We start from the raw sequence: 27,760 nt of genomic DNA, 5'->3' as shown, positions 1-27,760 counted from the left end.
CACTTCGACAGACTTTTTACCTAGTTTGCTCTGGGATTCGAACCAGCGACCTTTCCATTTCCTGGTCCAACGCTCTTAACTTATAAATATTGGGCCAGCAAGATATGACCCCTCTCTATTATAACATAACAGTCACACATTGTAGCAAACTGATGGAATGTTAGGAGATTCACTGGAAGTCTAACATAATACCACAATGTATGTTTAAATTCTAATAAATAACCAATTAAATCAACACCGTAAAAACAATGTCGCTTTTTTAATTCATGCTTTTATTAAAGCTGAACAGTACTTTGCTCCCAGGTACCATCTCCTGCCGTTGTGCCCTAGATCAAGGCACTTAACCCCTAAATGGCTCTTCATCCAAGGGGTGCTGCTCCATAGCTTTCCCTGTGTCTCTCAAATTGTTTCATCATGTTGAGTTGGGAGATATCTTGTAGGTCTAGGACAGGAGGGTGGTGGAACTGACCAGCGATGTGTTCAACTTGGATAAAGATGAGAATCTCTGGTCTGTGGAGCCACTGATTGGGGAGAGAACTTGCTTAACTTCTTGCTTAACTTCTGTTTAAACCATGTCCATTTGGGGATATCTTCTAGGACCGCAGAGGTGGTGATCAGAGTTGAATTCAACAAGGATATTCAACTTGGATAAAGATTAGAATCTCTAGTCTGGGGAGGAGAGTCACTGACCTTAGAATGTTTGTTGCCTCGATGAAGAGGATACTGCTGACTTGAGGAGCTTATAATGTTTTGTTGAGGAAATGTGGCCTTGAAGAAGAGGAGGAGGAATTATTGGGAGACACTTTTATTACCAGTGTATCTCTAGTGGTAATTTGGCTCCGCCCAGTTTCAGTTCTGAGCAACAGGAAGTCAGGAATGCTGAAAGACGTCACAGAGACAGGAAAGTATTCACTAAGTATCTTTATCTTTACAAGTGTGTTGCATGTTGACTAAATCCTCTCATTTGGAGCCAAACATGTGGATAATATCACTTCTTTAAAGTGGGGACATATATAATAGCACTGTAGAACATAAATACATGTTTAAACATTTTTTACCACAACTTAATTCTCTTCTAGATGTCTGGCTTTTTCTTTGGTTTGGTGGTTGACTGATTTCTCAGCCACCTCTGAAATCCCCTGCTGGCTCTCTGGTCCCCCCTGCTGTCTCTCTGGTCCCCCCTGCTGGCTCTCTGGTCCTCCCTGCTGGCTCTCTGGCTCCCCCCTGCTGTCTCTCTGGTCCTCCCTGCTGGCTCTCTGGTCCTCCCTGCTGGCTCTCTGGCTCCTCTGGCTGGTCATGTACAGCCAGGGGAGCCATGTCTAATGTAAACAGCCTCCAGATTCATCTCCAGTCATCTCTCCTCCTGTTCTTTAGGTGCTGTTCCTTCCTCCTCTCCCTGTCCTCTTTAACTGTCTGTTGAGTCTGTTTTGTAAGCAGGGATTGCTCTCTCCACTGCTTATTGAAATACTCCATCTTCTTCCATTTCTCTTCAGCTTTCAGCAACCCCTCCCTCTTCTCCCTCTCTCTCTCTCTCTCTGCCCAGGTGGTGAAGGATGTTATCGCTCCTATGGCTCCAGGGATGTCTGGGAGGGGAGAAGCAGAGGTCACATTTAAAACCTGTTTGGGATAGGGGGCAGTATTTTCACAGCCGGATGAAAAAACGTACCCGATTTAGAATATGTATATTATTAGTAGATTTGGATAGAAAACACTCTGAAGTTTCTAAAACTGTTTGAATGGTGTCTGTGAGTATAACAGAACTCATAAGGCAGGCAAAAACCCGAGAAAATTCCAAGCAGGAGGTGGCCTGTCTGAGAATTTGTAGTTCTTCTTTTGGTTCTCTATCAAAACTACAGTATATGTGGGGTTATGTTGCACTTTCTAAGGCTTCCATTGGCTGTCTAAAGCCTTCAGAAAGCGGATTGAGCCATCTCCTGTCTCTGGGCAGAGTATAGTAGCTCAGTTTCTCAGTGGTCTGCCTGGGGACAAAGAGATTGGATATGCGCGTTCTCGCGTGCACACTGTTTTTTCTTTTCCTCTTTGAATGAAAACACTATTGTCCTGTTGGAATATTATCGCTATTTTACGAGAAAAATACCATAAAAATTGATTTAAACAGCGTTTGGCATGCTTCTACGTACGGTAATGGAACATTTTGAATTTTTTAGTCTCGATATGCTCTCGCACGTTACCCTTTGGATAGTGACCTGAACGCACGAACAAAACAGAGGTATTTGGACATAACTATGGATTATTTGGACCAAAAACAACATTTATTATGGAAGTAGCAGTCCTGGGAGTGCATTCTGACGAAGATCAGCAAAGGTAATACAATATTTCTAATACTAATTCTGAGTTTAGTGTGCTTCGAACTTGGCGGGTGTCAAAATAGCTAGCCGTGATGGCTGAGCTATGTACTCAGAATATTGCAAAATGTGCTTTTGCAGAAAAGCTATTTTAAAATCTGACATAGCGATTGCATAAAGAAGTTCTGTATCTATAATTCTTAAAATAATTGTTATATATTTTGTCAACGTTTATGATGAGTAATTTTGTAAATTCACCGGAAGTTTTTGGTGGGAATGCATGTTCTGAACATCACACGCCAATGTAAAAAGCTGTTTTTGGATATAAATGTGAAGTTGATTGAACAAAACATACATGTATTGTATAACATAATGTCCTAGGAGTGTCATCTGATGAAGATCAAAGGTTAGTGCTTCATTTAGCTGTGTTTTGGGTTTTTGTGACATATATGCTTGCTTGGAAAATGGCTGTGTGATTATTTTTGTCTATGTACTCTCCTAACATAAACTAATGTTTTGCTTTCGCTGTAAAGCCTTTTTGAAATCGGACAATGTGGTTACATTAACGAGAGTCTTATCTTTAAAATGGAAATTATTGCATTTTTGAGGTTTTTGTATTTCGCGCCACGCTGTCCCATTGGATATTGGCTAGGCGTTCCGCTGGCGGAACGTCTGTCCTCAACAGGTTTTAACATGCGTCCCAAATGCCACCGTATTCCAGGGATTAACACGGGTAACCAGGATCCCCGGACTGTCCCGGGACCACCCTTCACATTTCCCGAAAAATAAAATGACAAGACCCGGGAAATTGCAATATTTCCCCCCAATGTCGCGCTAATGCAATTCAACCAAATACACAACATGTGCAGCAGCAGATTGGCAAAACGTAAAATATCACATTATCCAAACAAGTTGGAAGCCTTGAACCTAGCATATTAACGTTGCAGTAACATAATAAATGTACATCCGACACTCAAATTAGTATGATTTGTTACATGTATGGTTACATAAGACAGATGTTTACTGAAGGCAAAAAACGAAAATAGGATGGTTGTTCGGGGTGGATGGGTAGGTGTATAATGCGAACGTCTACCCAGAAACAAGTTGCACGTTTGAATCTCATCACGGACAACTTCAGCATTTTAGGTAATTAGCAACTTTACAACTACTTACTGCTTTTGAGCTACTTTGCAACTACTTCCCATCTTAGCTAACTCTTCCCCTAACCCTCACCTTAAAAAAACATTTAACTTAACCCTAACCTTAATCCATATCCTTAACCCTAACCTCTGACCTAGCTAACATTAGCTAGTTAGCGTTAGCTGCCTAGCCACCTAGCTAGAATTCGTAACATATCATACGTTTTGGAAATCTGTAACATATTGGAAGTTTTGCAAATTCATAATATACTGTATAATAACTGTAAATAGAGATTCCACCTACGTAATTATTATATGAGTGATGGCTTACTAGCCAATCCATGAGAGTTGTTCAGTTATATTTGTTGCGTTCTGGTTTAAAAAGTATCCGATTTTGACTGTACATATTGCCACAGCATGGAACCAAGCTCGTTGTTGTTTTGGAGCTAGTCGGTCTAATTGCATTGTATTATTTACAAGTTGGTAATAAAACGACCAAAGATAGAAAGTTGTTGTGGCCTTCTTTCCACGCCTCCAAGAAACGAGGAGTTGGAGTTGACAGGGGTCCAGGATCATTGGTGTAACTACATTACAGTAGCTAGCTACCATTAGCCAACAACTGTGGAAAAGCTAACAGGAGATGTCTGGTCAACTCCACGAAGCACACACAACAATACGAATTGTAATTCGTAACATATCATATGAAATGGGTGATGGACATCCACAAATTAATACATACCAAACGAAAACATAAAATGTCATGCTCAATTGAGTGTCTCGGATTTATGTACAGAATAACTTCAAATGCTCTGAGACCAGGTGGCAGCCAAATTCACAGCACATCATTGACACTGCCTGATTGCACACGAGACCCGAATGCAGTTTAGAGTTCTCATCAGAACTGAAAATTCGATCCTGTTCCAATCCAAACCCAATGAGCTGAAAGCCCGAGCCCAGGTCCGACATCACAGAAATTAAACGAGCCCGAACCCGAGAAAAGGCAGATTTCAAGATAACAGTAGGCTATATTGATTTAAACTGGTGTTGAGAATAACACGGCAGAGGCGGTGTGAAAAGAAGAGGAAACAGCCATTGTGTCACGGGTGTCGTAGGGATTGGACCAAAACGCAGCGGGAACGTGTAAACTCATCTTCTTATTTTATTAAAGAAGGAAAACAAAAGAAACACGTATACAAAAACAAACGACACTAAACAGTCCTGTCAGGTGCACGAACACAAAACACTAAATAACTACCCACAAATCCCATAGAAAAAACACCCCTCTTAAATAGGACCTTCAATTAGAAGCAACGAGGAGCAGCTGCTTCCAATTGAAGGTCAACCCAATAAACACCACATAGAAATAGACATACTAGAACTAACATAGAAATAGACTAACAAAGAACATAGCCCAACAAACCCCAAAACACTCTAAACAAAACACTCTAAACAAACCCCCTGCCACGCCCTGACCAAACTACAATAACAACCTCTTTTACTGGTCAGGACGTGACAGTACCCCCCCCCCCCAAAGGTGCAGACCCTGGAAGCACCTCACACAAAAAATAAACACAAAAAAATAAACCCCAAAACAAAAAATAATCCTAACTAAAATGAGGAGAGGGTGGCCACCGTCACCGGTGGTTCTTGTGCTACACCCCCCCCCCCCCCCCAACCTCCTACTACGGAGGTGGCTCAGGCTCCGGCCTTACTCCCCAACCTAACCTGTCCACCCCCGCTAAATGCTTATTATATTTTACCCCTCCCGAAGTCTCTGGGCTATGGCGCATCGCTGAAGACCTCGGGCTGATGCGCGTCGCTGGAGACCTCGGGCTGATGCGCGTCGCTGGAGACCTCGGGCTGGAGGGCGACTCTGGGAGCTCCGGACTGGAGGGCGACTCTGGGAGCTCCGGTTCCGGACTGTAGGGCGACTCTGGCTGCGCCGGTTCCGGACTGTAGGGCGACTCTGGCTGCGCCGGTTCCGGACTGTAGGGCGACTCTGGCTGCGCCGGTTCCGGACTGTAGGGCGACTCTGGCTGCGCCGGTTCCGGACTGTAGGGCGACTCTGGCTGCGCCGGTTCCGGACTGTAGGGCGACTCTGGCTGCGCCGGTTCCGGACTGTAGGGCGACTCTGGCTGCGCCGGTTCCGGACTGTAGGGCGACTCTGGCTGCGCCGGTTCCGGACTGTAGGGCGACTCTGGCTGCGCCGGTTCCAGACTGTAGGGCGACTCTGTCGGTTCCGGACTGTGGGCCATCTCTGTCGGTTCCGGACTGTGGGCCATCTCTGGCAGCTCCGGACTGTGGGCCGGAGCCGGAACCTCTGGACGGGGCACTGTCGCCGGACACTCTGGACGGGGCACTGTCGCCGGACACTCTGGACGGGGCACTGTCGCCGGACACTCTGGACGGGGCACTGTCGCCGGACACTCTGGACGGGGCACTGTCGTCGGAAGCTCTGGACGGGGACTGCGCACTGAAGGCCTGATGCGTGGGGCTGTCTTAGGAGGCGCCAGACTAGGGACACACACCACAGGGCTAGTGCGAGGAGCAGGAGCAGGACGAGCTGGACTGGGCTGACGCACTGGAGGCCTGGTGCGTGGGGCTGGTACTGGAGGTACCAGACTGGAGACACGCACCCCAAGGCTAGTGCGAGGAGCGGGAACAGGACGTACTAGACTGGGCTGACGCACTGGAGGCCTGATGCGTGGTGCTGGCTTTGGAGGCGCCAGACTAGAGACACGCACCTCAGGCTAGTGCGAGGAGCAGGAACTGGATACACCGGGCCATGAGTAGGCACTGGAGGTCTGGAGCGCACCTCCTGCACAACCCGTCCTGGCTGGATGGTAATAGTAGCCCTGCTGGCACAGGGCGAACTAGGCTGTGCAGAGGCCTGATGGCTGCCGTGCGTAGAGCAGGCGTAGGGTAGCCTGGGCCTAGGAGGCGCACTGGTGGCCAGATGTGCTGCGCAGGCATCCTCCTTCCAGGCTGGATGCCCACTCTAGCACGGCACTTGCGAGGGGCTGGGATCGCTCGCACCGGACGGTGCGTGCGCATGGGCGAGATTGTGCGCACTTCCGCATACACCGGCGCTCTCCTCTCCACATGCTCCCCATAATAAGCACGGTGAGTTGGCTTAGGGCTCACCCTTGGCCTAGCCAAACTACCCGTGTGCACCCCAAAAAAAATGTCTTGGGGGTGCCACTCAGGCTTCCTTGCCAGCCGTGTTCCCGCATAGCGTCCCCGGTCCTCTTCAGCCTTCCTCCATGGTCCTTCTCCCGCTAGTATATGCTCCTAAGTCCAAAACTCCTTATAGCTCTGCTGCTGCTCCTTCCTCCACTGCTTGGTCCGTTGGTGGTGGGTAGTTCTGTCAGGTATCGTAGGGATTGGACCAAAACGCAGCGGGAACATGTAAACTCATCTTCTTATTTTATTAGAGAAGGAAAACAAAAGAAACAAGTATACAAAAACAACAAACGACACTAAACAGTCCCGTCAGGTGCACGAACACAAAACAGGAAACAACTACCCACAAATCCCATAGAAAAAACACCCCTCTTAAATAGGATCTTCAATTAGAAGCAACGAGGAGCAGCTGCTTCCAATTGAAGGTCAACCCAATAAACACCACATAGAAATAGACATACTAGAACTAACATAGAAATAGTGTAACAAAGAACATAGCCCAACAAACCCCAAAATACTCTAAACAAACACCCCCTGCCACGCCCTGACTAAACTACAATAACAACAACCTCTTTTACTGGTCAGGACATGACACATTGGCCTAGAAAAAGCACAGAGGGAGGAAAACTCACCTAAATTATGAAAATATTGGGATAAAGTAGGCTAATTCAATTGAAGGCATGTATCAAATTCTTGATTATACTGAAACTCCCAAAGTCATATACAACCGTTATACTAATTTCCAGCAATAGTCACGTGTGGTCACCAAGATTATCATTTCAGCACCGGTTTGGTTGGGACAGCACCATCGCTGCTTTGAGACAAGCTTGCTAAATTAATATAGATAATATTAGTTAAATTGAGGTGCTAACGATAATCTTTAGTCTAGTTTGCTCATATATTAGCTGATCAGAACATTATACAAGAGGATTTTGCCTGTTCCCAACCAAACGCCTGTAACTTGTCTGATAATCAATCAATATGATTTGGTTTCACAGAATCTGTCTGTATAATATTTGGTTAATTGATCTGTGGCTGGACAAGTGGAAGTGGTATCTAATGTCTTTGTTTTCTCATCTATCACTGATCAGAAACATTTAGCATGTAATAATGAAGCCTAATTCAAGAGTATTATTTATCTATTGCCTCATATAGTACCCTTACATAGCCGTATATAGAGCCGAGGCTGTTTTCCTATCGTCCCAATTCCACTGAAACCCAAAATCCTCACTCCTGTCTCGCATGAAATACCTAACTTTATTCTGTAATCCATAGGTGGCATTATCAAAGCACGTCTCGCCTATGCATGCCAAAATACCGCTATAACATTTCCCCCGCTTCTCTGCGCTGTCTCCTATTGCTCCCCATATGAGAGCTTCGGTAGATAATGTGTGATCAGCAAACGGTATGAGATTAGATTGTCATAAATGTTGAAGCCGTGTTGAATGGACCAAACTGCAGCAGGCGGAATGTGGATACTCATCTTTTAATATTTTAAAGCAAAGTATACACAGAAAACAATAAACAATGAACGACTTCAGACAGGCTACCAGGCTATACGTACAAAATAATAGCAGTGTTAGCACAACCACCCACAAATCCAAGTGACAAACATACTCCTAAATATATGACTCCCAATCAGGAACAACGATGACAGTACCCCCCCCCCCCCCTAAAGGTGCATACCCCGAATGCACCTAAAAAGAAACAACAAAAATCCCCTCTACCACAACAAAACAAAAAACCCCTAAACAATAAGGGAGGGAAGGGAGGGTGGCTGCCGTCAACGACGGCACAGTGCTACACCCCTTCTCCCCAACCCACCTATCCTGGAGGCCTACTGCCCTCCAGGTTGTAGGCAGACTCATTGGGTTCCGGGTCGTAGACAGACTCACTCCGTTGTGGCTCATGGGCAGACTCTTTCCATTCCAGGTCGTAGGCATACTCCCTCCGGTTAACGCTGTAGGTAGACTCACCCGGTTCTGGGTCATAGGCAGACCCCTTCGGTTCCGGGTCGCAGGCAGACCCCTTCAGTTCCGGGTCGCAGGCAGACCCCTTCGGTTCCGGGTCGCAGGCAGACTACCTTGGTTCCGGGTCGCAGGCAGGCTCCCTCGGTTCCGGGTCACAGGCAGGCTCCCTCAGTTCCGGGTCACAGGCAGACCCCTTTGGTTCCGGGTCACAGGCAGACCCCTTTGGTTCCAGGTCACAGGCAGTCTCCCTCGGTTCCGGACTAGACACTGTTGCCGGATACTCTGGACTGCACACTGTTGCCGGATACTCTGGACTGCACACTGGTGCCGGATAATTTGGACTGCACACTGGTGCCTGATACTCTGGACCGCACACTGGTGCCGGGCTCTTGAGGCTGGGCCGACGCACTGGAAGCCTGGTGCGTGGGCCTGGTAGAGCTGGTACCAGGCTGAAGACACGCAGCCTAGGGCTAGTGCGAGGAGCGGGAACAGGCTGAATAGGATTAGGCCGACTCATGGGAAGCTTGGTCCGGGTTGCTGGTACTGGTCGTGCCAGACTGGAGGAACTCACTTCCGGGATAGCACGAGAGGCGAGAAAGACTGGGCCATGGAGGCGCACAGGTGGCCATGACCGCACCGCCTGCACAACCCGTCCATTTTCTCAGCGTTCCTCCTCTCCTTCTTCCGCTGCTTGGTCTTGTTGTGGTGGGTGGTTCTGTCACAAATGTTGAAGCCGTGTTGAATGGACCAAACTGCAGCAGGCGGAATGTGGATACTCATCTTTTAATATTTTAACCTCTATGGGCTAGGTGGGACGCTCGCGTCCCACCTACTCAACAGCCAGTGTAATCCCACGGCGCGATATTCAAATACCTCACAAATGCAAAAACTTCAATTTTTCAAACATATGACTATTTTACACCATTTTAAAGACAAGACTCTCGTTAATCTAACCACACTGTCCGATTTCAAAAAGGCTTTACAACGAAAGCAAAACATTAGGTTATGTCAGCAGAGTACCCAGCCAGAAATAATCAGACACCCATTTTTCAAGCTAGCATATAATGTCACATAAACCCAAACCACAGCTAAATGCAGCACTAACCTTTGATGATCTTCATCAGATGACAACCCTAGGACATTATGTTATACAATACATGCATGTTTTGTTCAATCAAGTTCATATTTATATCAAAAACCAGCTTTTTACATTAGCATGTGACTAGCATGTGACTAGCATTCCCACCGAACACTGCCGGTGAATTTACTAAATTACTCACGATAAACGTTCACAAAAAGCATAACAATTATTTTAAGAATTATAGATACAGAACTCCTCTATGCACTCGATATGTCCGATTTTAAAATAGCTTTTCGGGGAGAAAGCACATTTTGCAATATTCTCAGTAGATAGCCCGGCATCACAGGGCTAGCTATTTAGACACCCAGCAAGTTTAGCACTCACCAAAGTCAGATTTACTATAAGAAAAATGTTATTACCTTTGCTGTTCTTCGTCAGAATGCACTCCCAGGACTTCTACTTCAATAACAAATGTTGGTTTGGTCCCAAATAATCCATTGTTATATCCAAATAGCAGCGTTTTGTTCGTGCGTTCAAGACACTATCCGAAAGGGTAAATAAGGGTGACGAGCATGGCGCATTTCGTGACAAAGAATTTCTAAATATTCCATTACCGTACTTCGAAGCATTTCAACCGCTGTTTAAAATCAATTTTTATGCCATTTTTCTCGATAATATTCCGACCGGGAATCTGCATTTAGGTAAAAAGAGGAAAGAAAATAAAGCACGGGGTCGACTCGGGCACGCGCCTAAGCCCATTGTCCTCTGATCGGCCACTTGCCAAACGCGATAATGTGTTTCAGCCAGAGGCTGCCTCGATATCATTCAGCTTTTTCCCGGGCTCTGAGAGCCTATGGGAGCCGTAGGAAGTGTCACGTTACAGCAAAGATCCTCAGTCTTCAATAAAAAGAGCCAAGATGAACAACATCTTGTCAGACAGGCCACTTCCTGTTCAGAATCTTCTCAGGTTTTTGCCTGCCATATGAGTTCTGTTATACTCACAGACACCATTCAAACAGTTTTAGAAACTTTAGGGTGTTTTCTATCCAAAGCCAATAATTATATGCATATTCTAGTTACTGGGCAGGAGTAGTAACCAGATTAAAACGGGTACGTTTTTTATCCGGCCGTGTCAATACTGCCCCCTAACCCTAACAGGTTAAAGCAAAGTATACACAGAAAACAATAAACAATGAACGACTTCAGACAGGCTACCAGGCTATACGTACAAATTAATAGCAGTGTTAGCACAACCACCCACAAACCCAAGTGACAAACATACTCCTAAATATATGACTCCCACTCAGGAACAATGATAACCAGCTGTCCCTGATCGGGAGCCACACAGACCAACATAGAAACAAAACACCCAGAACACACATACAGACATACTCTGCCACGTCCTGACCAAAATACTACACAACTACACCCTCTGTTGGTCAGGACGTGACATAGATATGGTATATATTTTTTAACAGAGTTGGACCCCTTTCAGATACCTTGATATTTAAACAATTTCCTCTCTTCATCTCCCCGTTATTCACAAGCTGATCTCCTATTTCTATAATTATCAACTCGATTTTGCCAAATTGGTGATATTCTGGCGATTTGGTGATTTGTCTTTTGTTTTACTGTGGTGACACAGTTCGCAGGATTCGACAACGTTATAACCTACTAGGGGCACGTTCTTTGCAGTGGCGGTTCTAGACCATTTCAACTGGGGGGGCCAAGCTGGGGCCAGTTGTACTGTTAGAGGGGCCAGTTACATTAGACGTTATTGTTGTCATATCGTTTTCTTCACTGCATTGCAGGCATTAGCAGGCAAAAGACCATGTTCATAATCATCATCGTTGCCACTGTCTAATAACGGATGTAAAAACAGAACGATAGCAAAAATGTGTTATGTAAAAATGATTTCATACTCCACATTTAGGGGGGCCACAAGGGGGTCCAAAATTGTTGTCACAGGGGCACTGCCCCCCCCCCGCTAGTGGCTCTTTGCATCCTGAGCGTGCTCTTTGTCAAGATAGCCTAGCCTACTTTTTCCCGGTATTCAGAATTCCCTGTGTCGATACCAGATCAGTTTGACAAGTTTGGTCAGTAGTTTTCTAGTGAAACAATGACACAACATGATGACAGGTGGTGGAACTAATGTGTGTGTAGAGGAGACTAAAGATGATGATGTCATAAGGAAAACAGGTCTTACCTATGTTGATGATCTCATAGCCCTCCTCCTCTCTCTGATACATTCTCTCTGTCTTTTTGAGGTTTCTCTTCTCCCACTTCTTATTCACCCAATGCTCTCCTTCTGATACTTTTATTGGCTGGGGCAAGGTCCTCTTTGTCGTCCTCCTTCTCTTCAGGGTTCTTCTCCTCCTCTTCAGGCTTCTCTAAACTCACCCCTCTTGTACTTCTCATCCGTTCTTTCCTCTTCTGCCATCTCCTGCCTCTTTTTTGCCTCTGTCATCTTCTCTCTTTTTTATCCTGCTCTTCTTGTTGTTGTACCCTCTCCAGCTGCCTGTCCATTGCTAAGTCTTTCCTCCTTCTTCATCCTGATTTGTTGTTCTTCTTCTATCCGTTCTCTTCCCCCTTCAATATTTCTAGCCTCCTCTCTTTATGCCTAATTAGCCGTTCCTATGCCTCTGCTTTTAAATCTATTTTAATTCCATCATTCTCCATGCTTACTGTCTTCTGTTTGACTTCATTGCCATCAGAAAGTGACAAAGTAAAAGATGGTGAGTGACAAAGATAGTCCTACCCATCCCTCTATAGCTGTACCTCCTCTCTTTCCTCCTCCTCTGCTTCCTCCATCAGTTTCTGCTTTTCTTTTCTCTTCCTTTCTGTCGCTCAATTTCAACTTGTTCTCTGCTCGTCCTCTCTTCTTCTCACTTCCTCCCTCTCTCTCATAATCATCTTCTCTCTCTTTATCTCTTTCCGTCTCTCTTCTTTTAATTCCATCTCTCTCTGTTTCTGATTCTCTCTCTCCCTTTCTCCATCTCTCCTCTTGAAGTTCTTATTTCTTCTATCTATCTCTGTCTCTTATTCTCCCTCTCTTCCCTCTTTCTTCACATCAATTTGCTTCTGTTCTTGTCTATCTTCTTCTTCTGTCACTGGTGTAGAGAAGAGTAGGCAGGAGGCAGTTGCAGGTTTAGAACTACTGAATTTATTTAAGCACCGTAGATCAAAGCGGGATGAAACCCAAACGCTATTGTGCTCAAAATATATCTTCATAAAAAAATGCACAGCGTGAACACAAAGTGCAAAATATAAAGTACTCAGGAAATAGTAGGAGTGATTCCTTTCAGGAAAACAAGTAACATTTACAATGACCGACAAATGACAGAGGGAGTATATATACAGTGATAGAGTGGGGATTGGAACCAGGTGTGTGTAATGATGACGAGACAAGTCCGAGGTTGATGAGTGAAGGGCGTTTGCCAGCAGTAGGTTCGGCAGCAGCTAGAATGCCGGTGACGCCCAATGCCTGAGCTGGACAGGAGAGGGAACCAAAGCGAAGGTTGGTGTGATTTCATCTGTCTCTGTCTCTGTCTCTGTGTGTTTCGATCTCCCTCTCTTTCCTCCTTCTCCTTCCTTCCAACATTAATTGGTGCATGAGACTAATGCAGTGCGACTTGAGTTTAGCCATCAGCTGGACGACTGTGTCCCCTTTCCTCAGCAGAGGGAGAGAGAGCTGAGGGACGGTGAGTTTCACCTCTGCTCCCTCCCTCCCCTCAGACTGACCATCAGATGCAGGCCATCAGTTCAGTAAAAAGGTAAAAGGTCATTATTATGCTCACTCAGCTGTGCCTCACAAGTAATACAACAAATGATCTATTACCAGTGTGATCATAGACCTACATTTGTTAAATATACTTTCTAATTAGTCTGAGAATAACAACATGTGCAGGGCAATTCAAGCACAGCCAATATGCAGTGATAATGTATTGGGCCAATAGGCTACAGAACAAACCTCATTGCTACAGAGCGGTTTTTAATTGGTTAATGTTGCATAGGCTTACGTAATTTAAGTAATGTTTAAAAACAATCTGAGCGGTAGATCTCGGCTTGCAAATTGACTCAAAGTGATATTGACTCAGAAAAGGTTGGTGACCACTGTTCTATGTCAATTTGTCTCTGTCTTTCCATCACTTTCATTCTTTCCTCTTCTTGCCTCTTCACCGCCTCTTTCCATCTTGCATCTTTTCCTGTGTCTTCTTCTCAATCTCTGCCTTCTCCTCTATGTCCATTTGGATCTGTTTCCATCTATCATGGTTCCCGGAACTCCAATTTGAGCAGCAGCAGCTGAAAAATGAGCTCCTACAAATATTGAAATTTACATGGTTTTTAGAGTGAAGTACATCGGAAAAAAGCAAAAGAAAACTGCAAGACTGAAGAGGAGAAAAAACAAGCAACAAACAAAGAAGATAGGCTTTTGAAAAATAACTATTTTTCATAAAATTGTAGTTATCTTAGCTAGCTGAATTGTTTACCAGTTGCTAAGCAGTTGCTAGGGACTCTTTTGGAAGAAGCTAGCTAGCTAACGAAGAACAACAAAGAATATCTAGTTAACAGAAGAAAAGAAAGAGAAAATCAGGACAGAAGAAAAAGGATATCAAAGTGAAACAGTTGTCTAAAGACACAAGAGACAATAATACAAGAAACAACACTTCTGTAGCTTGTCAACTATGTGTCTGTCTATCCCTGTTCACTCCCCTCTGCACAGGCCATACAAACGCTTCACACCGCGTGGCCGCTGCCACTCTAACCTGGTGGTCCCAGCGCGCACGACCCACGTGGAGTTCCAGGTCTCCGGCAGCCTCTGGAACTGCCGGTCTGCGGCCAACAAGGCTGAGCTCATCTCAGCCTATGCTACCCTCCAGTCCCTAGACTTCCTGGCGCTGACGGAAACATGGATTACCACAGATAACACTACTACTCCTACTGCTCTCTCTTCGTCTGCCCACGTGTTCTCGCATACCCCTAGAGCATCGAGCCAGCGGGGTGGTGGCACTGGAATCCTCATCTCTCCCAAGTGGACATTCTCTCTTTCTCCCCTGACCCATCTGTCTATCTCCTCATTTGAATTCCATGCTGTCACAGTTACCAGCCCTTTCAAGCTTAACATCCTTATCATTTATCGCCCTCCAGGTTCCCTTGGAGAGTTCATCAATGAGCTTGACGCCTTGATAAGTTCCTTTCCTGAAGATGGCTCACCTCTCACAGTTCTGGGTGACTTTAACCTCCCCACGTCTACCTTTGACTCATTCCTCTCTGCCTCCTTCTTTCCACTCCTCTCCTCTTTTGACCTCAACCTCTCACCTTCCCCCCCCTACTCACAAGGCAGGCAATACGCTTGACCTCATCTTTACTAGATGCTGTTCTTCCACTAATCTCATTGCAACTCCCCTCCAAATCTCCGACCACTACCTTGTATCCTTTTCCCTCTTGCTCTCATCCAACACTTCTCACTCTGCCCCTACTCGGATGGTATTGCGCCGTCCCAACCTTCGCTCTCTCTCTCCCGCTACTCTCTCCTCTTCCATCCTATCATCTCTTCCCTCTGCTCAAACCTTCTCCAACCTATCTCCTGATTCTGCCTCCTCAACCCTCCTCTCCTCCCTTTCTGCATCCTTTGATTTTCTCTGTCCCCTATCCTCCAGGCCGGCTCGGTCCTCCCCTCCTGCTCCGTGGCTCGACGACTCACTACGAGCTCACAGAACAGGGCTACGGGCAGCCGAGCGGAAATGGAGGAAAACTCGCCTCCCTGCGGACCTGGCATCCTTTCACTCCCTCCTCTCTACATTCTCCTCTTCTGTCTCTGCTGCTAAAGCCACTTTCTACCACTCTAAATTCCAAGCATCTGCCTCTAACCCTAGGAAGCTCTTTGCTACCTTCTCCTCCCTCCTGAATCCTCCTCCCCCTCCCCCCCCCCTCTCCTTCCTCTCTGCGGATGACTTCGTCAACCATTTTGAAAAGAAGGTTGATGATATCCGATCCTCGTTTGCTAAGTCAAACGGCACCACTGGTCCTGCTCACACTGCCCTACCCTGTGCTTTGACCTCTTTCTCCCCTCTCTCTCCAGATGAAATCTCGCGTCTTGTGACGGCCGGCCGCCCAACAACCTGCCCGCTTGACCCTATCCCCTCCTCTCTTCTCCAGACCATTTCCGGAGACCTTCTTCCCTACCTCACCTCGCTCATCAACTCATCCTTGACCGCTGGCTACGTCCCTTCCGTCTTCAAGAGAGCGAGAGTTGCACCCCTTCTGAAAAAACCTACACTCGATCCCTCCGATGTCAACAACTACAGACCAGTATCCCTTCTTTCTTTTCTTTCCAAAACTCTTGAACGTGCCGTCCTTGGCCAGCTCTCCTGCTATCTCTCTCAGAATGACCTTCTTGATCCTAATCAGTCAGGTTTCAAGACTGGGCATTCAACTGAGACTGCTCTTCTCTGTGTCACGGAGGCTCTCCGCACTGCTAAAGCTAACTCTCTCTCCTCTGCTCTCATCCTTCTAGACCTATCTGCTGCCTTTGATACTGTGAACCATCAGATCCTCCTCTCCACCCTCTCCGAGTTGGGCATCTCCGGCGCGGCCCACGCTTGGATTGCGTCCTACCTGACAGGTCGCTCCTACCAGGTGGCGTGGCGAGAATCTGTCTCCGCACCATGCGCTCTCACCACTGGTGTCCCCCAGGGCTCTGTTCTAGGCCCTCTCCTATTCTCGCTATACACCAAGTCACTTGGCTCTGTCATATCCTCACATGGTCTCTCATATCATTGCTATGCAGACGACACACAATTAATCTTCTCCTTTCCCCCTTCTGATAACCAGGCGGCGAATCGCATCTCTGCATGTCTGTCAGACATATCAGTGTGGATGACGGATCACCACCTCAAGCTGAACCTCGGCAAGACGGAGCTGCTCTTCCTCCCAGGGAAGGACTGCCCGTTCCATGATCTCGCCATCACGGTTGACTACTCCCTTGTGTCCTCCTCCCAGAGTGCTAAGAACCTTGGCCTGATCCTGGACAACACCCTGTCGTTCTCCACTAACATCAAGGCGGTGACCCGATCCTGTAGGTTCATGCTCTACAACATTCGCAGAGTACGACCCTGCCTCATACAGGAAGCGGCGCAGGTCCTAATCCAGGCACTTGTCATCTCCCGTCTGGATTACTGCAACTCGCTGTTGGCTGGGCTCCCTGCCTGTGCCATTAAACCCCTACAACTCATCCAGAACGCCGCAGCCCGTCTGGTGCTCAACCTTCCCAAGTTCTCTCACGTCACCCCGCTCCTCCGCTCTCTCCACTGGCTTCCAGTTGAAGCTCGCATCCGCTACAAGACCATGGTGATTGCCTACGGAGCTGTGAAGGGAACGGCACCTCCATACCTTCAGGCTCTGATCAGGCCCTACACCCAAACAAGGGCACTGCGTTCGTCCACCTCTGGCCTGCTGGCCCCCCTACCTCTGAGGAAGCACAGTTCCCGCTCAGCCCAGTCAAAACTGTTCGCTGCTCTGGCACCCCAATGGTGGAACATGCTCCCTCACGACGCCAGGACAGCGGAGTCAATCACCACCTTCCGGAGACATCTGAAACCCCACCTCTTTAAGGAATACCTAGGATAGGATAAAGTAATCCTTCTAACCCCCCCCTGGGACCAGATTATATATCTTACTGTGTTGAGTATAGATCAGTCCCCTGGGACCAGACATCAACAGCATCATTCCAGGCACCCTGGACCCACTTCAATTCGCATACCACCCCAACAGATCCACAGATGACGCAATCTCTAATGCACTCCACACTGCCCTTTCGCACATGAACAAAATGAATGCCTATGCAAGAAGGCTGTTCATTGAGTACAGCTCAGAGTTGACCAACCCCGGTGCCCATAAACCTCATCACTAAGCTAAGGACCCTATGCAAAAACACCTCCCTCTGCAACAGAATGTTGGAAAAATTGGCAGTTAATTTGAACAATTAATGGAATCATTCCTCTAAAACTGTCTGGCTAGCTAGCTAACAAATATACAGGGAAGATACATTCCTCAAATTCATTATTTTACACAATATCTTATCAGGGCATTGGCAAACCATGGTTGACCAACTTCCTGACCAAAATGGCTGACCTTTATACCATCATTAGATGGTTCATGACCATTCTAGTATTCTAATTCCTAATAGTATGACCACCATCTCCTCCCTATCTTGGGGGTGTCTGTCGCGGACACCGACAACTTGCTTCTGGACAAGCTAAACACCTTCTTCGCCCGCTTTGAGGATAACACAGTGCCACCGACGCGGCCCGCTACCAAGGACTGTGGGCTCTCCTTCTCCGTGGCTGATGTGAGTAAGACATTTAAGTGTGTGAACCCTCCCAAGGCTGCCGACCCAGACGGCATCCCTAGACGCGTTCTCAGAGCATGCGCAGACTCAGAGCATGCGCAGACCAGCTGGCGGGTGTGTTTACAGACATATTCAATCTCTCCCTATCCCAGTCTGCTTTCCCCACATGCTTCAAGATGGCCACCATTGTTCCTGTACCCAAGAAATCCAAAGCAACTGAACTAAATTACTATTGCCCCGTAGCACTCACTTCTGTCATCATGAAGTGCTTTGAAAGACTAGTCAAGGATCTTATCACCTCTCTCTCCCTTACCTGACACCCTAGACCCACTTCGATTTGCATACTGCCCCAATAGATCCACAGACGATGCAATCACCATCGCACCGCACACTGCGCTATCTCATCTGGGCAAGAGAAATACCTATGTAAGATTGCTGTTCATCGACCATTGCTCCACCTTCCACACCACAGTACCCTCCAAGCTCATCATTAACCTGTTAGGGCTAGGGGGCAGTATTGGCACGGCTGGATAAAAAACGTACCCGATTTAATCTGGTTACTACTCCTGCCCAGTAACTAGAATATGCATATAATTATTGGCTTTGGATAGAAAACACCCTAAAGTTTCTAAAACTGTTTGAATGGTGTCTGTGAGTATAACAGAACTCATATGGCAGGCCAAAACCTGAGAAGATTCCATGCAGGAAGTGGCCTGTCTGACAAGTTGTGTTTCATCTGGGCTCTTTTTATTGAAGATTTAGGATCTTTGCAATAACGTGACACTTCCTACGGCTCCCATAGGCTCTCAGAGCCCGGGAAAAAGCCGAAGGATATCGAGGCAGGCTCTGGCTGAAACATATTATCGCGTTTGGCAAGTGGCCGCTCAGAGTACTGTGGGCTTAGGCGCGTGCCCGAGTCGACCGAATGCTTTATTTTCTTTCCTCTGTTTACCTAAATGCAGATTCCCGGTCGGAATATTATTGCTTTTTTACAAGAAAAATGGCATAAAAATGGATTTTAAACAGCGGTTGACATGCTTCGAAGTACGGTAATGGAATATTTAGATTTTTTTTGTCACGAATTGCGCCATGCTCGTCACCCTTATTTACCCTTTCGGATAGTGTCTTGAACGCACGAACAAAACGCCGCTGTTTGGATATAACGATGGATTATTTTGAACCAAACCAACATTTGTTATTGAAGTAGAAGTCCTGGGAGTGCATTCTGACGAAGACAGCAAAGGTAATAACATTTTTCTTATAGTAAATGTGACTTTTCTGAGTGCTAAACTTGCAGGGTGTCTAAATAGCTAGCCCTGTGATGCCGGGCTATCTACTGAGAATATTGCAAAATGTGCTTTCACCGTAAAGCTATTTTAAAATCGGACATATCGAGTGCATAGAGGAGTTCTATATCTATAATTCTTAAAATAATTGTTATGCTTTTTGTGAACGTTTATCGTGAGTAATTTAGTAAATTCACCGGCGGTGTTCGGTGGGAATGCTAGTCACATGCTAGTCACATGCTAATGTAAAAAGCTGGTTTTTGATATAAATATGAACTTGATTGAACAAAACATGCATGTATTGTATAACATAATGTCCTAGGGTTGTCATCTGATGAAGATCATCAAAGGTTAGTGCTGCATTTAGCTGTGGTTTGGGTTTATGTGACATTATATGCTAGCTTGAAAAATGGGTGTCTGATTATTTCTGGCTGGGTACTCTGCTGACATAATCTAATGTTTTGCTTTCGTTGTAAAGCCTTTTTGAAATCGGACAGTGTGGTTAGATTAACGAGAGTCTTGTCTTTAAAATGGTGTAAAATAGTCATATGTTTGAAAAATGGAAGTTTTTGCATTTCTAAGGTTTTTGAATAACGCGCCACGGGATTACACTGGCTGTTACGTAGGTGGATCGATTTGGTGCCACCTATCCTAGAGAGGTTAAGCTCGAGGCCCTGGCTCTGAACCCCGCCCTGTGCAACTGGGTCCTGGACTTCCTGATGGGTCGCCCCCAGATGGTAAAGGTAGAAAACAACACCTCCACTTTGCTGATCCTCAACACTGGGGCCCCACAAGGGTGCGTGGTCAGAACCCTGCTCTACTCCCTGTTCACCCATGACTGTGTGGCCATGCACGCCTCCAACTCAATCATCAAGTTTGCAGATGCCACAACAGTACTAGTCTTGATTACCAACAATGACGAGACAGCCTACAGGGAGGAGGTGAGGGCTCTGGAAGTGTGGTGCCAGGAAAATAACCTCTCACTCAACGTTAACAAAACAACGGAGATGATCAGGGAAGAGCAGATTGAGCAGCCCCCTAGCCACATCGACGGGACCGCAGTGTAGAAGGTGGAAAGCTTCAAGTTCCTTGACTTACACATCACTGACAAACTGAAATGGTCCACCAACACAGACAGTGTGGTGATGAAGGCACAACAGGAATGCCAAAAAGATCATCAAGGACAACAACCACCCGAGCCACTGCCTGTTCACTCCACTGTCATCCAGAAGGCAAGGTCAGCACAGGTGCATCAAAGCTGGGACTGAGAGACTGAAAAACAGCTTCTATCTCAAGGCCATCAGACTGTTAACCTCTTGGGGCTAGGTGGGACGCTAGCGTGCCACCCGTGGTGCACTCCATCAACAGCAGGTGCATTTCAAGAGCGGCAAATTTGAATCCAAATAAATGTCAAAATTCAAATTTTTCAAAAATACAACTATGTTACACCATTTGAAAGATAAACATCTCCTTAATCTAACCACGTTTTACGATTTCAAAAAGGTTTTACGGCGAAAGCATAAATTTAGAGTATGTTAGGACAGTACATTTACAAGAGTTGTGTGTAATGTTTTGTCAAGTCAAAGACAGGGTCACCAAAACCATAAAACCAGCTAAAATGATGCACTAACCTTTTACAATCTCCATCAGATGACACTCCTAGGACATTATGTTAGACAATGCATGCATTTTTAGTTCTATCAAGTTCATATTTATATCCAAAAACAGCGTTTTACTATGGCATTGATGTTGAGGAAATCGTTTCCCTCCAATAACCGGCAGTCAAGTCAGCGTCAGAAATTAAATAATTAAAATTAGAAAACATTGGTAAAATATTATATTGTCATTTAAAGAATTATAGATTTACATCTCTTGAACGCAATCAACTTGCCAGATTTAAAAATAACCTTACTGGGAAATCACACTTTGCAATAATCTGAGCACTGCGCCCAGAAAAATACGCGTTGCGATACAGACTAGACGTCATGTTGGGGAGATCTAAAATCGAAAATACTATGTAAATAATCCATTACCTTTGATTCTCTTCATCAGATGTCACTTCCAGGTATCACAGGTCCATAACGAATGTAGTTTTGTTCAAAAAAGCTCATCATTTATGTCCAAAAATCTCCGTCTCGTTAGCACATGATGTAAGCCAGCCGGACTTCTCGTCATGAACGAGGGGAAAAAATATATTTCCGTTCGTTCAAACATGTCAAACGTTGTATAGCATAAATCATTAGGGCCTTTTTTAAGCAGAACATGAATAATATTCAAGGTGGACGAATGCATACTCTTTTATAACGTATTGGAACGAGGGTACCCAACATGAACTAGCGCGCCAGGTGTCTAATGGGACATCACCGTTCCATGGCTCTTGTTCGGTCAGATCTCCCTCCAGAAGACTCAAAACACTTTGTAAAGGCTGGTGACATCTAGTGGAAGCAATAGGAAGTGCCAAAATATTCCTAAACCCCTGTGTTTTTCAATGGGATAGGTTTAAAGTCAATACAACACATCAGGTATCCACTTCCTGTCAGAAAATGTCTCAGGGTTTTGCCTGCCAAATGAGTTCTGTTATACTCACAGACACCATTCAAACAGTTTTGGAAACTTTAGAGTGTTTTCTATCCATATATAATAAGTATATGCATATTCTAGTTACTGGGTAGGATTAGTAACCAGATTAAATCGGGTAAAAAAAAATTATCCAGACGTGCAAATGCTGCCCCCTAGACCCAACAGGCTAAACAGCCATCACTAGCACCTTAGAGGATGCTGCCTATACACATAAACTTGAAATCACTGCCCACTATAATAAATGGAACACTAGTCACTTTAATAATGTTTACATATTTTGCATTACTCATCTCATATGTATATACTGTATTCTATACTATTTTACTGTATCTTAGTATATGCCGCTCTGACATCGCTCATCCATATATGTATATATTCTTAATTCCATTCCTTTACTTAGATTTGTGTGTATTGTGTATATGTTGGGAAATTGTTAGATATTACTTGTTAGATATTACTGCACTGTTGGAGCTAGAAACCCAAGCATTTCGCTACACCCACAATAACATCTGCTAAACACGTGTATGTGACCAATAACATTTGATTTGTATCATCTGCATATAAATGGATGGGAGAGCTTCCTACTGCTTGAGGTATGTTGTTGATGTAAATTGAGAAGAGCGTGGGGCCTAGGATCGAGCCTTGGGGTACTCCATTGGTGACAGGAATAATGGTTGAGACAGCAGATGTTCTGACTTTAAAAACTGAACTCTTTGAGATAGGTAGTTAGCAAACCAGACCAAAGACCCCTCAGAGACACCAATACTACTTAGCCAGCCCACAAGAATGGAATGGTCTACCGTATCAAAAGCTTTGGCCAAGTCAATAAAAATGTGACCCGATTCAGGAAACTAGGCATATGTCGCAAGTCACAACTTCACTGGAGAGCATTTTGAATGTAAAAAAGGTTTTTTTTTTAATCAAAATTAGTTTTTTGGCAGAAATGCCTTCTCAAACATGTGAACTTTCATGTGCCTTAATATCAAACTTGTATGCAATCTGTAAACATGAATAAAATGGTTAAATTACAAGCCTAGTTGGTTTAGCCACAGAGAAAGCGAGCAACCTTCCCGCTAGCCATGATTGGCTGAGATAATGAGTGGGCTGGACATGCCAAGAGATGAGGTGTAGCAACTTGTGTCTATAAAAGGAAATGCTCGTTATGCGTAGATAATCCTTTCTACTGCAGTTTTTTCTAAAGATATAACCTTGTTGCTACTGCTCTCAATATGTTGCTACTGCTCTCAATAACATTGCTGCCCTGAATTTATCAGGCGCTATCGACAAAGGCGCTATCGACAAAGGTCAGTGGGAAAAAGTTGTGATGGGCTACTTTCTGGAGGACGATCGTGCCATGCTGACTCTCTCTGACTCTGAAAATGAATCAGACGATGAGGAAATCCCTGATTTAGGTAGGAACATTTTCATTGAAGAAGACATTGTGGAGTCTTCTGATGACAGTGATGGAGAAGAAACAGCGACAATCAACAGTGTTGTTGTCATGGAAGAAGTTGACCGAGTTTTGAAATCAGTGGAACGTCTGGTAGAAGCAGAGAATGATAAGGAGATTAATATAATTCTGCCGTTTCATTGCAAATGCATAGGGGGTTGAAAAGAGAACATAGAAGGCTGTTGTATAAAACACATCTCCGGATTACATCTTCAAACTAAGAGCAACCATGGCATCCGTGACAGAGAAGGAGAAAGAGCTGATTATTCTTATGGCATTGCACACGGTCAGTGTGAACCAGAGTGACATGACACAATGGGCCAAACAAGCTGTTCAAACTAAACGGAAACGACACAGGACGTGTTATTTAATAAAATGGGTTGCAGTCTGCCATGATGCTTTCATCCATGTATAACAGGTAAGAATCTATCATTGAACCTATTTTGGTTAACTTTAGCTAGCTTTGACAATCGGTTTGTATTGTTAGTTAAAGCTTGCTGTTAGCTATCCAGCTGGACTTCAATGGCTGGCTTGCTAACGTTACTCGATGGATTGGGATTTTAGTTCATTTTTTAACTAGCTAGCTAAAGTTAACATTACATGTCTTAACAAAAGACCCCAAGTTAAAGCTTGCTGTTAGCTAGCTAACGTTAGCATGGGTTAGATGTCTGGCTTGCTAGCTAACATGAACGTACATGTATGAAGTGTGTGTAACGTGAGTATCTGGAATTTGTCTTTCAGCATCAGTAGAACACGGCTGACTCTCCTCCACCAGTCATACATGGAGAATGGTCTAATGCCTCCCAATCAAGCACAGTTTACACCTGAATCATGAGGAGTGGTGAACTTCAACAACAACTATGCAGAAGATAATACCAGGACGCCACCCAGGACACAAAAACTTTGGTGGAAAGCTACTGCCATCCCATGTAACAACTGGCACTACTTTTCTTGATCTAAAAAAAAATCTAAAATTTCCAGAGGTACGTGTAGTCAGGCTGTCTTCCTTCAGGAATCTGTGTAAAAAATTGCTGCCCCACATAAAAGCACCAAGCCCAGGACAGACCTGTGCTGGCAGTGCCAGAGGAACAACTATCAGTTCTTCAAATCTGCCAATCTGCCAGAAGCTGTTAAGTCAGCCAAGCTGAAGAAGCAAGAGCAGCATCTCCTGCTTGTTCAGAGTGAGCGGTCTGTCTACCAGAAGATGGTTGCTGACTACAAGACCACCTGTCAAGACCTGCAGTTGTCTCTGGGGGGCCCTACTGAACCAGCAAGCAAAGACATCAGGATGCATTACAGCTTTGATTTTGCTCAACAAGTAAGCAACATTTCCTCATTTATACTGGTTAAAGAAATAGACGGATAGATGCATATACACTAAACATATATAGCATTCTTTGTCCTCCAAACACGACGAGTTGAGTTTTTACCAATATATATATATATATATATATATATATATACACTGCTCAAAAAATAAAAGGAACACTTAAACAACACAATGTAACTCCAAGTCAATCACACTTCTGTGAAATCAAACTGTCCACTTAGGAAGCAACACTGATTGACAGTACATTTCACATGCTGTTGTGCAAATGGAATAGGCAACAGGTGGAAATTATAGGCAATTAGCAAGACACCCCCAATAAAGGAGTGGTTCTGCAGGTGGGGACCACAGACCACTTCTCAGTTCCTATGCTTCCTGGCTGATGTTTTGGTCACTTTTGAATGCTGGTGGTGCTTTCACTCTAGTGGTAGCATGAGACGGAGTCTACAACCCACACAAGTGGCTCAGGTAGTGCAGCTCATCCAGGATGGCACATCAATGCGAGCTGTGGCAAGAAGGTTTGCTGTGTCTGTCAGCGTAGTGTCCAGCGCATGGAGGCGCTACCAGGAGACAGGCCAGTACATCAGGAGACGTGGAGGAAGCTGTAGGAGGGCAACAACCCAGCAGCAGGACCGCTACCTCCGCCTTTGTGCAAGGAGGAGCAGGAGAAGCACTGCCAGAGCCCTGCAAAATGACCTCCAGCAGGCCACAAATGTGCATGTGTCTGCTCAAACGGTCAGAAACAGACTCCATGAGGGTGGTATGAGGGCCCGACGTCCACAGGTGGGGGTTGTGCTTACAGCCCAACACCGTGCAGGACGTTTGGCATTTGCCAGAGAACACCAAGATTGGCAAATTCGCCACTGGCGCTCTGTGCTCTTCACAGATGATAGCAGGTTCACACTGAGCACGTGACAGACGTGATAGAGTCTGGAGACGCCGTGGAGAACGTTCTGCTGCCTGCAACATCCTCCAGCATGACCGGTTTGGCGGTGGGTCAGTCATGGTGTGGGGTGGCATTTCTTTGGGGGGCCGCACAGCCCTCCATGTGCTTGCCAGAGGTAGCCTGACTGCCATTAGGTTACCGAGATGAGATCCTCAGACCCCTTGTGAGACCATATGCTGGTGCGGTGTGCCCTGGGTTCCTCCTAATGCAAGACAATGCTAGACCTCATGTGGCTGGAGTGTGTCAGCAGTTCCTGCAAGAGGAAGGCATTGATGCTATGGACTGGCCCGCCCGTTCCCCAGACCTGAATCCAATTGAGCACATCTGGGACATCATGTCTCGCTCCATCCACCAACGCCACGTTGCACCACAGACTGTCCAGGAGTTGGCGGATGCTTTAGTCCAGGTCTGGGAGGAGATCCCTCAGGAGACCATCGGCCACCTCATCAGGAGCATGCCCAGGCGTTGTAGGGAGGTCATACAGGCACGTGGAGGCCACACACACTACTGAGCCTCATTTTGACTTGTTTTAAGGACATTACATCAAAGTTGGATCAGCCTGTAGTGTGGTTTTCCACTTTAATTTTGAGTGTGACTCCAAATCCAGACCTCCATGGGTTGATAAATTGGATTTCAATTGATTATTTTTGTGTGATTTTGTTGTCAGCACATTCAACTATGTAAAGAAAAAAGTATTTCATAAGATTATTTCTTTCATTCAGATCTAGGATGTGTTGTTTAAGTGTTCCCTTTATTTTTTTGAGCAGTATATATATATATATATATATATATGGGAGGCAGGCAAATACCTTTCACTGAGCTGTGTAAAGACAGACTGACAGGGGTGAGACAATTATCCTTCTTACCCTATGCAACTAGCTCCCATCTACTTTTTCGCTGCTCGCAAGGGTATCTTGTTTGGTGTCTGCTGTGAAGGAATACCAGAACAAGTCAACTACTTGATTGCTGAAGGCATGTCATCCAGCAAAGACAGTAGCGCAGTCATCAACTACATGTACCATTTCGTCACCAACCACGGAGTTGGGGAAACACGTGTGTACCTGCATTTTGATAACTGAGGTGGCCAAAACAAGAACACGTTTGTGCTCTGGACTGTGCCTGGCGGACCATGCACAAGCTCCAGCAGAGTCTGGACCTTCACTTCCTGATCACAGGCCACACCAAGTTAACCCCGACTGCTGCTTCAGCCTCATCAAGCAGCGCTTCAGAAAGACCAGAGTGAACACTTTGTCTGAGATTCCTGGTGTTGTGAAGGACAGCACTGTGACAGGGGTCAACATCCCATAGCTGGTTGGACTGGAGGATGGTACGCTGCTGGTGGAAAGCTATGGCTGGCAACAACACCTGACTCTGTACTTCAGGCCGCTGCCACAGATCAAGCAGTACCAGCATTTCTTGTGAATATCCTTTTCATTGCTTTGTATGAGGTTATTCTTCGTATCTAAACTTGGGAGGTGAATTGATGTTGTGCAAGGTTGTAATGTCTTAAATTGTATTTTTGTTATTTCCTGTTTAATTGCTTCGATGCTCTGGAGCCTGGTGTTGTTTTCGCCAAGGAGCGTTTGGACTCAGTCGGGACCAGATTTCAGCTGTTGCTCAACGCTGACATCCATCCTCCCATAGATGGCCTGCCTGTACAAGCACCACCAGGACTGGACATCTTTTTGAGAAGATCAGGGAGTTTTGCAACAAAGAGGCTATGGACATCACATGCCCTGCTCCAAAGTCACGGGCAGGACAGAAACAGGCTCTCCGACTATACTATAAACCTGTCCATCTAGCACCAGGCAGGCTAAAGCAAAGAGTATTTGAATCCAGGTCTGTAAGTTGACATAACATGTTATTAATAATTTAGATGAATACAAACACATCATTGGCATGAGCTCTCAAATCAGTCAGAAATGGTCCTTATTGTTTCCAATCTGAAGAATAGTGTTGCAACATTCTGTTTGACATTGATTTATGTCAACACCATGACATGGAACTCACCTCTTCTCCGTAATTCCACTGATGTTTTCTTTCTGTAAATGAAGAGATGCATTCATTCAGCAACAATATGTTCTTCTGTGTGTCTTTCTGTTCTAGGCCTCTAGAACAATGCCACAACAAACTCCAATAAAC

The 27,760-nt window shown here is 45.5% G+C and overlaps 1 long non-coding RNA gene across 2 annotated transcripts; it reads right to left on the bottom strand.

Moving 5' to 3' along the window:
- Positions 1–238: 238 nt before the first annotated feature.
- LOC106570857 (uncharacterized) lies at positions 239–27,760 on the bottom strand. Of its 2 annotated transcripts, none has more exons than XR_006759110.1 (3): positions 27,629–27,760; positions 11,886–13,996; positions 239–1,583 (listed from the first exon to the last, which is right to left on the bottom strand). It is a non-coding gene; the product is annotated as an uncharacterized lncRNA (long non-coding RNA). The 2 variants fall into 2 exon arrangements; XR_006759109.1 differs by lacking the exon at positions 27,629–27,760 and adding an exon at positions 26,485–26,895.

Source organism: Salmo salar, chromosome ssa15 (assembly GCF_905237065.1).
Source record: "Salmo salar chromosome ssa15, Ssal_v3.1, whole genome shotgun sequence".
Taxonomy (NCBI): Eukaryota; Metazoa; Chordata; class Actinopteri; order Salmoniformes; family Salmonidae; genus Salmo; species Salmo salar.
Note: the sequence above shows the minus strand (reverse complement) of the source record. Positions and strands in the feature narration are given on the sequence as shown.